Source organism: Archocentrus centrarchus, chromosome 5 (assembly GCF_007364275.1).
Source record: "Archocentrus centrarchus isolate MPI-CPG fArcCen1 chromosome 5, fArcCen1, whole genome shotgun sequence".
In the NCBI taxonomy this organism is placed as follows: Eukaryota; Metazoa; Chordata; class Actinopteri; order Cichliformes; family Cichlidae; genus Archocentrus; species Archocentrus centrarchus.
In genome coordinates, this window is record NC_044350.1 from 23,716,931 (window position 1) to 23,727,632 (window position 10,702).

Genomic DNA, 10,702 nt, shown 5'->3' on the forward strand with positions numbered 1-10,702 from the left:
GTTCTGCTTGGCCTTGGCCTCCACTTGTTTTTTTTATTTTGCATTATTTACCTTTTTTTTTTATATCATTTTATTGTCTTTTAATTTTATGTTTTGTGCTCAATTTTTCTGTATTTTAGTGTTGTTTTCTTGGGACTATATACTTTTAAATGTACATCACTTTGGTTGTTTTAAATGTGTTGTATAAACAAATTTGACCTTGGCCTTGGCTTGTCAGTACCCATCAACTGCCTCTGACATCCCACAGGCTATCCAAGCCCAATAGGCTTCCTTCTTCACCTTGATGGCTCCCTTTACCTTTGGTGTCCACCATCTGGTTTGGGGATCACTGCTCTGACAGGCACCAACCACCTTGCAGTCGCAGCTCCGTGCAGCAGCCTCAACAATGGAGGTACAGAATATGGTTCATTCAGACTCAGTGTCCTCAGCCTCCCTCAGAATGCTGTCAAAGTTCTGCCAGAGGTGGGCGTTGAAGATCTCGCAGACTGGGGCCTCTGCCAGGCATTCCCAGCACACCCTCAAGATACATTTAAGTGCACCAGGTCTGTCCAGCATCCTCCCCCACCTCCTGATCCAACACACCAGGTGGTGATCAGTTAATCGGTTCCTCTCTTAACACAAGTATCCAGAACATTTGGCCGCAGATCTAAAGATGCAATTACAAAATTGATCATCAACCTGCTACCTAGGTTGTCCTGGTGACATGTGCACTTATGGACATCCTTCTGTTCAAATGTGGTCTTCGTTATTGACAAACTGTGGTTTGTACATAAGTCCAATAACAAAACACTCACATTTAATGTCATGGTCCTGGGCCGGTGGCCCAGCGTTTTGAGTTTTTTTTTGTGTAGCCTTCTTTGTTGTACTTTTCAGGTTATGTTTCTTAGTACTGCTTATAGTTATATTGTTTGAGTATGCTGTTTAGTTTCCCTTGTTGTTTTTTGTGTATGTTCCCTTTGTCAAGTTTTCAGTGTTAGGTCTGCGTCTGTTATATTTAGTCAGTTCCTGTTTTATTTTGACAGTCTCTTGTTCCCTGTGTTTTGTGTTGAGCTTTGCTTCCCCTTTGTCAATAGGTTCATTTGGTTCACCTGTCGTCCCCTGTTGTTTCCACTTGCCCTAATCCCCTTGTGTGTATTTCAGCCCTTAGTCTTCCTTTGTTCGTTGTTGCGTCATCGTCATTGTTTTCCCCAGTATTCCCCTCTTAGCTGTGTGTTTTGTTTTTCGCTTTCTCCCAGGCTTCTGGTTTGTTTATTGCCTTGGTTGAGATTTCGGGTTTTTGCATTTTGTGTTATTCGAGTTCCTGCAAATAAACAGTTTTAGTTTACGTCTGCGTATGTCCTGCAATTGGGTCCTCTCCCTCCACACACAGCCCCTCACTGTGACATTTAAATGTAAAGGGAATTTTTTTTTTTTTGCATGCAGTAATATATGAATGAATCCAGTGTTATGGCAGTCCAGTCTGTAACTTCCTTAAAAACCACAAATGTAAAACGTGGAGAGGTTGAGAAGAAAAGTTGGTGAAAACTTTTAACAATGGAACTTGGAAATCACCCAAGACTTTGGTATTCATCTTTGGGAGACTTTGCTAATGGTATTTTCACACAGTGATGTGTCTGTCTAAATAAAATCTGACTTTTGATTGACTGTATTTTTTTATACATTTTTTTGGTAAAACATCTCTCCTTCTTTACCTGCATTCACTTTTGCTGAATCTCCTTCCCACTCTCCTGCTCTTTTTATTTTAATGTTCTTTCTCTCCTTTACTCTTTCTCAGTTTTGCTTTTGAACTGCTGCTCTTATTCTTCCGTTCTGTCTTTTGCAATGCTCCCCACCCACTTTCATTTCCTTTTCATCTGTAAGAGGAAATCTTTTCTCCAAGCAGCACAAAGTTAATCCTCCAGGGACTCACTTCGCTTCAACATACGAAAGAGACTGCTCATTATATCTCTGGATTTTGGAGGTATTATAGTTAGATAACAGAGTGGAAGATACATTAGGTTTCATATACAGTACCAGTCAAAAGTTTGGACACACTCACCCAGTTGGGTAAGTGTGTCCAAACTTTTGACTGTTACTGTACATCTGGGAAAATGAATACTGGTTATGAATATGTAATATGTTCTTGTTTGGTTTTAAATTAGCAGTTGGCACAGCACATAATCAATACCTAGTATTTCCTAGTATGAAACCGTTTGCTGTTAAAGCACCCTAAAATGAGAGGTAACAAAGGAGACTACTCAGTTAAGACCTAGACTCTTATGAGTTTTCCATGACATTCAGAGCCTTGAAGTGGCCCTAAGCAAAATTTGATTTGGGGCCCTCCTCATACCACTTCATTGTCCACGTTGAATATAAATTTTTGCGATGCATCACTGTTTCAGTCTCATGTGCATAAGCCCATTGAAAAACAATGTATTTCAATTTGATACACATTGGAAAACTATGTCATGTCTATGACACTGAGGAACATGGGACAAATATCAGTGCATGCCATTTCCAATCTAGAGGGCATAGGCTTTTTAGGAAATATGTGATTTAGGGTGTTTGACCTGCTGTTGGACATGTTGGACTGTTTTCATCCAAAATATGTATATTTTTGCATAACTATGTAAATGCATCTAATTACAGACTAGTAAATAAGCCATTTGTAATTATATAAATAATGATTATTCAGCATACTGAGCATCAGTAAAATAATATCAAACACAAATGGTCAGCAATGGGGCCCAGTGCTACAAGAAGTGCTTTAAATATGTTGTTACACTGCTATACCACAAAATGGCAAGGTGGCACCCCAAGAGCACAAATGAGGCATAAAAGTGAGGCCCATTAGTTTATCCATGCAACCTGACCACAGTGTGAAAACAACAAAATGCTGTCACCGCAGGAACAGTGCGTAAGCCAGTCAGATTAAACCACCACAGCTCACAAATGCAGTTATGTTATGTCTTAGCTCTCTTACTGTTTTGCCAATAAGCCATTTTGTCATTGGAATTACATGTAGAAATTCGGACATTGTCTTCTTCTGAAGCTAATTAGGTAGGATTTAAGATTAAGTCAAAATATCAGTATCTCAGTTTATTGTATAACTTCCTCTTGCTATGTGATTGTCAATATGCTGGTGCCAAGTATCAATATTTTAAAACATGCAGGAACTCTAAAAAGATTCCCCTGTCAATTTGACGTAGTCACTTCTTCATGAGTCCTGAAGTCACCATTGTAAAGTGAAGATGTTAATCAGAGAGCTAATTAATTAAAGTGATACATAATTACAATGGAATAATAACTGTTTACAAATAGTAAATGCAGTGAATAAATAAATAATTTGTGCTATTTGCCTTCAGTTACATAGATATCGTGACTTGTGATAATATGATTTCGTCCATGATTTCCAACTTTAATTAGTGTCTCTAAAAGGCCACAATATATTTTCAGTCCTCTGAAATTCAGAACTGTGCAAAAAAATTGAGCCACCCACCATTTCTTTATAAATGTTAACATGGGAAACGGGTGCAGTGATGTATTGAAACTAGGGGTGGGACTCGATTAAAAAAATTAATCGAATTAATTACAAGCTTTGTAATTAATTAATCGAAATTAATCGCATTTTAATCGCATTTCAATATTTGACATGATAAATATTAATTTAAGTTTAGTTGATGAATGAATCAATATACATAAGCTTAAACTTCAAAATTTTGTTTATTTTCCCACCAGTCTACTACACAGACCAATGAAGGGTGGAAGTGCTCCTGTGATAAGCAAACTCCTGAAATTAAATTTAAGCATCATAACTGGATAGTTTTATTCAACATTAATGTCTCACTTGTTATAGTTGGAAATTAATCATTCTCTCAGCTGTATTCCTTGATGTTGAAATGTGTCATGCTTGTTTTAACAGCTTATTTTGAATTAAAGACTTAAAATTAAACCACAAAAAGGAGAAAAAGTTCGTTCTCCGTTTAACCAGCTGCTTTTACACAGCTGTGCTTCGCACTCACGGTTGCTAGGCGACATGAGCTACGCAGAGGTGACGGCAGCTGATATGAAGGCTAGCCGCTCACTTCCGGCCTTTGTGGTGTTCGTGGGCTGCGAAAGACGTGGGCCGGGTCCTTCGCAGGATGCGGCCCCTAATTTGGACATTGTGCGTCGATATAATCTGTATGCCGGGAACTTGCGCACTGAGAAACGTTCCACGGTGCAAAGTGCGATTAAAATGCGTTAAAATTTTTAACGCGTTAATTTCCCCATAATTAATTAATCGAAATTAACGCGTTGAAGTCCCACCCCTAATTGAAACATGTGTAAACATAAATGGAAATACTATATTTGAATCAAAAACAGAGGTTGTACATTTGTAAGGAGCTTGAAAGCCAATATTTGGTATGATCATATTTATTCTTCAACACAGCCTGATTTCTCTTAGGCAAGCTTCCTGATAAATAGGAATAGTTCTCCAGGGTTCTTGAAGGACACTCAAAGCTCTTCTTTGGATGTTGATATTGGCTGCCTTTTGTTCTGTTCTCTGTCAAGGTGATCCCATACTGCTTCAATAATTTTGAGGTCCGGGCTCTGTGAAGGCCAATCTATGACTGACTGTGTTTCATTGTGTATTTTTCTATTCAGATGCATTGGCAGCATGTTTGGGATCATTGTCATGTTGAAAAATGAAGTTGTTGCCAATCAGACACTTTCTAGGACATGGCTTTTAGATACTCTTCATCTGCTGTATATACTTTTTTCGGTCTCCACTTGTCCAGCTTGTGTTTTTAATTTTTTTTGTGACAGGCTGCTAGTAACAAACTGTTTAAAATGGTTTTGTTTTTTGTTGTTGTTGTTTTTTTTAGTTATCTGCTATGTGTAGACACAACACTGTTTCATGCCTTGAGTTAGGTGCCTTTTTATGCTTGAATATATCATAAGTCGGTGTTAGGTAGCTTATCAAACAACAAACATTCCTCTGAAAATGGTCAGGTACAAGGACTGGACTGCAAATGAGTGAAGAAGCATTCAATGCCCATCCTTCAAAGATCTCCAGAAAGCCTGGAGAACTATTGCTCAAGACCACTTTAGAAACGTATTCAAGACTTTCGAGCATGTGAGTAAATCTGTCACTTTTTCTGTGACTGGCATTGTTATTGTCAGTAACCTGTATTTGGTTGAACACAGCAGAAATGGCAACTGGAATTGAAAAAGCATCTGATCGCCAAAGAAAAACTTTGACAGAACTACAGAAATCCTGGACAACTCTTGTCCAAAACCACTTTAAAAAAAAAAAATACAAGGATGTCTGGATTATTGGAAGCAAAATATAGTCATGAGGGGTGGCTCAAGACTTTTGCACAAAAAATCACCTTTGCCATGTGCATCAGTGTGTGTCCTAAATATCTGTCAAACCCTGTCGGAATGCAGATATGGTGTTTGAGTTTCCTTTTCATCAGCCTTGCAGCACTGGCGATTCTTTTCTGAATGTACTGTCCTTGTTGAACTCTCAGTCTATTCATCTTTCTTTTCATACAGCTCCTGACACCTTGTTTGCTTTGCAACACTGACTTCATTCATTGTGGCTGAAGGGCAGAGACCAGTGTATGAAAATGAAAGGCAAAATGGACAAATGAGAAAGTAGTCAATGGAAGCAGAGCGTGCATTTGTGCTGGGAGAGACAGGGGAGAGAGGTGGGCAGTCTTTGCTAACATTAAGCTTTCCTATTGGTTAACAGGGAGTGATGAATGAAAGTGCAGTGATTTGAATGAAGACAACATGTCACAAGGGATTAGTGCATGAAACAGCACTAGGATGACAAGAGGGAGGGAAGTGAGACAGAGGGAGGTCATAAAAGTATGAATCATTTCCTATCTATCTATCTATGACTGTCATTATTACCTAAGAAGCTAAGGTACTTTGCATAATTTATTTTTTCACAAAAACATAATGAAAAGGGTTTTCTTATACAGATATATTACTCTTAAATGCTGCTTACACGTATGCTACCACTTGTTCTTTGCCCATCAGTCTCATTGTTTGTTTGACTTTGGACATCATATTTGATTCTGTACATCCATTTGCTTCTGGCAAATGGAAACAACAGCCATCAGATTGGATTAATCATTCGGTCAGGGCATCAGAGAGATGCAAATGCCCGTAAGTGCAGCAAGATATGCCATAAAATCCTACAACATTAAGGCCTGCAGTGTGAACGTAGCCTTAGTTTCTTGAACGTATAAACTCCCTGCTATTCCAGATCCAGCTACCAGGCTGTCTTGGTACCATTTTCATTTAAACTTTTCCATCATTTACAAGCTGGGATTTTTCCTCTTGAGTTTTATTTTGGCTTTTCTTTTCTTTTCTTTTTTTCTTTCTTTTTTGTTTTTGTTTTTGTTTTTAACTTTGCCTGTTTTCCAGATCTTAACTTTAGTTGGTTTATATTGCCCCATAGTTTCTTGAATTGTCACTCTGTTTTTGAAACTTGATCTTTTGCCTACTACTTGATTGCCTATTAGTGTATGACTTCAACCCTGCTAATAAAGTTTTGGACTTCATCTGCTTCTGGTGTCCTGTGTTTGAGTCATCTTCTTTTTGAAACACCACATTTAGATGACCTAGAAAAACATGTTGCTATCTCTACCAATGTTACTGTCTCATCTTAGGTGCTTTGCTTTCAAACTAAATCAAAACACAGCAATCAGAAAAATCAATAATAGTAAATTGAATGCACTATTAGAGTTTCTGTTCACTGGATCACTGTGAAAGTCTTCCCTCTAACTACCAAAGCACTACATCCATGCACAATATCAACTTGCTTTACTGGATACATGTTCATTGAGCCTTATACCACAGCTTCTTGGTGATGTCAGGGTATCAGACAGAGTGTCTCATTATTGGAAACTCAGTTGAGACTCAACACCAATTTATTTTTGGCAGCTTAAAGGTTATCTGAGCTCACCCTACAAGCAGTGCTTTGTCCTCCTATTTCAGTTAAATTATGGTACCTCTGGCTGTATTAGACAGCCAGAGAAATAAGACTTTATTGAACTTATATTTATGCTACTATGTTATTATCAAGCAGTTTTTTCTAGCTTAATGTTTTAATCTATGAAATCTTAAAATACTGGCATTCACAGATTTACACAGGCCAATCTTTGAAAAATCCATCATCTATCCATCCATCCATTTTCTTCTGCTTATCTGGGGCTGGGTTGAAGTGGGGCAGCAGCCTAAGCAAGAAACCCAGACCTCCCTCTCCCCAGCACCTCCTCCAGGTTATCCAGGGGAACAGTGAAGTGTTCCCAGGCCAGTCAGGATCATATAATCTCGCCAGCGTGTCCTGGGTCTGTCACAGGGCGTCTTCCTGGTAGGACATGCCTGGAACACCTCACCCAAGAGGCACTCAGGAAGGATCCTAGTCAGATGCCCAAACCACCTCAACTGGAGGAGTAGTGGCTCTACTCTGAGCCCCTTCCAGATGGCTGCACTCCTCACACTATCTCTAAGGGAGAGGCCAGCCACCCTTCAGAGGAAGCTTGTTTCCGCCATGCCAGTCATTTGTATCCAATGACTGGCAGACGCACCAAGGGAACAGTTTACCCTGCCTGGGATAGGGTTTCCGCTGCCCCACCCTGGAGCCAGGCCTGGGGAGGGAGCTTGAGGGAGAGCGCCTAGAGTACTGTAGGCCTCATGTTTGAGAAGCTCAACCTTTGAATGTTTGTCACTTTTCTTGAAAATTGACAGAAAAGATTATCAAAGTAGCTGCTGATTGCTTTATATCAGCTATACATACAACTAATTGTTGTTTATCTAAATTTACCAAAATACTCTACATGAATTTTGCAAATATATGTCTTTGGTTAGTGCCATGACTTGTTTTGGCTATTCTCTGTACTATAATGTAAACGCAGGTATATGGGACAATACTGTGGGAATTATGAATATTACAGATGAAAATATTTACAGTAGGATATATACCATTTGTGAAACATACACGATATAGCACTGCTGCTACTATAAATGTTAATGGCAATAATTTCACCCAATTGTTCATTCACTGCATCTATAAAAAGATTTTTGAATTTTTGTCATGCTGTTTTCATTGCAGTGCACATACTGTATTCCACAGTGGGTGAAAATAATGTCTGAGTATAGGTGAAAGAATGAAAAGATTTTCATAAAATCAGCCTTTTACTTCATTTCCTGGTGGATGCTTTCCATCCTTTGGACTGAAAAAATGCTTTAACTAGAAATAACTTTCACTTAAAAGCATAAAACAGAAAACCTAAACAGATTACAGACTGACTGACTACTGATTACTGAGTCCATTACAGGCATGATGGGAACTATGGCCACTACAGCCTGCTTATTATTACTCTGTCAAAAAGTGCCCTCTGACTCCTCTCTGCCAGGTTAGGAATGTAACAACCACTCTAAAGGTTCAATTGTGCTTTTAGGGAAGCTTTCTGGAATCTTAATGTTCAAAAAAAATGAATGTTTGCATTTCTTTTTTCATTCACTGTCACCTGTATATAAGCTTCCCCAATAATTAAGGTTAGGGGTAAAGGTAGGAGAAAATTGTGGCCATGCTTCAAACGAAACCTACGCTGACTGCTGTTTGGAAATAGGTAGAATTCAGAAGGGCTCTGCAGACTCTACAAAACACCTAAATGTCAAAAACACACACCGATCCTTAAACTAACCTAAACCCGACTGAATGACACACTGACTCAGCTGCACATACACAGCTATATCGGGATATGTGCTCAACTCTGCAAGCCCCAAATCACCAGCTGTTGCCTCCAGAGGCTAAGGTGACAAGACCCCCAATACAATGGACAGTACAAAGGTTGATTACCATATCACATTTCATATTAGCACTGATTTCAGTTTATTTTAGTTTTGTAATATATTACATCTGCTGCTAGTCCAAGCTGCCACCTTTATTGCTGAACAAAATTAGCATATACAACTAGCTGTGCTCAGCAACCTGATTTATAAGACTATGAGTGTTTCTGTGGTGTTCAAATACTTTAACCTATAGCTGAGCTGAAATGACATCTCAGCAACCAGCCACAACATTACTGAAAGCTCCTAATTACATCAGCTACAGATGTGCTTCATTACATTTGAATCTAAGTTAGTCAGGATTTATTCCTGTACTGAACGCCTGTATTGAAAGAGCAGCCTCCTTAATATCATTGGTGACACAATTCAATCAATTCATTGATCAGTGAAATGAATATTGTAAAACAATTCACAGGTTAAATCACAGGCAATAAATGTGGTGCAAAGAAACTGTATTAATCATCTTCTGGTGACTCAGTTGTATCACTACCACACTCATTCTTTATCCACTCAGTACACACACACACACACATTTATTGCGCACACACAACACACAAATGAATGCATTTTCACAACACACCTACACATACACACACGAACACACACACACACACGAACACACACACACACACACACTTGGATACCTTACAGCTCAGCACTGGGTATTTTAGAACACAGTGTTGTTAGGTAGCCTGTTATACAATATGTGTCTCATGGACAGTGAGTCTCACACTGACCTGTTTTCTGTCTCAGTTGGAAGATACTAGCTTCACAAACACTGTTCTCTGTTTTATGTTGTGGTGGCTGGTCCAGTCGCATTCATGTTGTCTCTTTGAAACTGTTGGCCCTCCCTACATTTATAAAGCGATCAGATTAAGAGTGAGAGTGAAAGTAAAAGCAAAATGGCAGAGTGGCGGTCAGATCATTCAGCCTATCCTAAACTAATGTTAAAAAAAATTTATATTAAAAAACGTGTGTAAAATTTGTGTGTGTGATAACCCTCCAACTGTCAAGAAAGTCCTGGCCTGCTGTAATTGATAATTAGCTGACATGCCAGGAGTGTCAGCTAATGCAGCTCACCTGTGTCTTCCAGCCTATAAAAACTGGCCCAGGTGAACTGCTGAGTCTTTCTCTTCCACTCCACCTGATATCAGCCCATTTGTGATGTTTGTTTCTTGGTTAGTTTATGGTTAATAAATGATCCTTTATTCAAGTAAACTTCTTGTGCAGACTCCCTCCTTGTCACTTGCTTTGAGCCAGTTTGTGACAGCACTTCAAACCCTGTGAGTGTGAGTCTCTGATGCTGTTTTTTGTGATGAGAATGTGGTCCTGACACAGCTGGAGACATGTGACTGGTTATTTCAAAGAGTTTTTTTTTTTTTTTTTAAATAGTTAATAGGTAAGCTTTTCTTTGTTGTTTTGGGCTTAGTTCAGCTCTGAAGCTCATAAACCACTGCTTGATTTCATAGGACTGGAAAGAGTGGGGGAGTCGCCCAGCATGTTATGTCCAGGTCAACACTGAACAAGGACATAACACCTACCTAAAACAATAATAGTTAAATAATTAATTTCATAAAAGACAGTTTGTTACATTGTTACATTGCTGCACTGAGATAGCATCCCAGTGATTCTTACTTGAACTTGTAACCCGTTTGTTACTAGTTTACCTGTCCAATGTTAGGTTTTTGTTCACTTGAATTAGACAATTATGCTTCGCTAAAACATACAGTACTATGTAAAAGTCTTGAGCCACCCCTTATTTTGAGCACAGTTCAAAAACACTGCTTATGACCAGAGATTTCATTTACACTGCATGAGAGCGCATTCACCTCCAAAACACGGTGGTTGCCAAGGGGATTGAGGTTTGAAA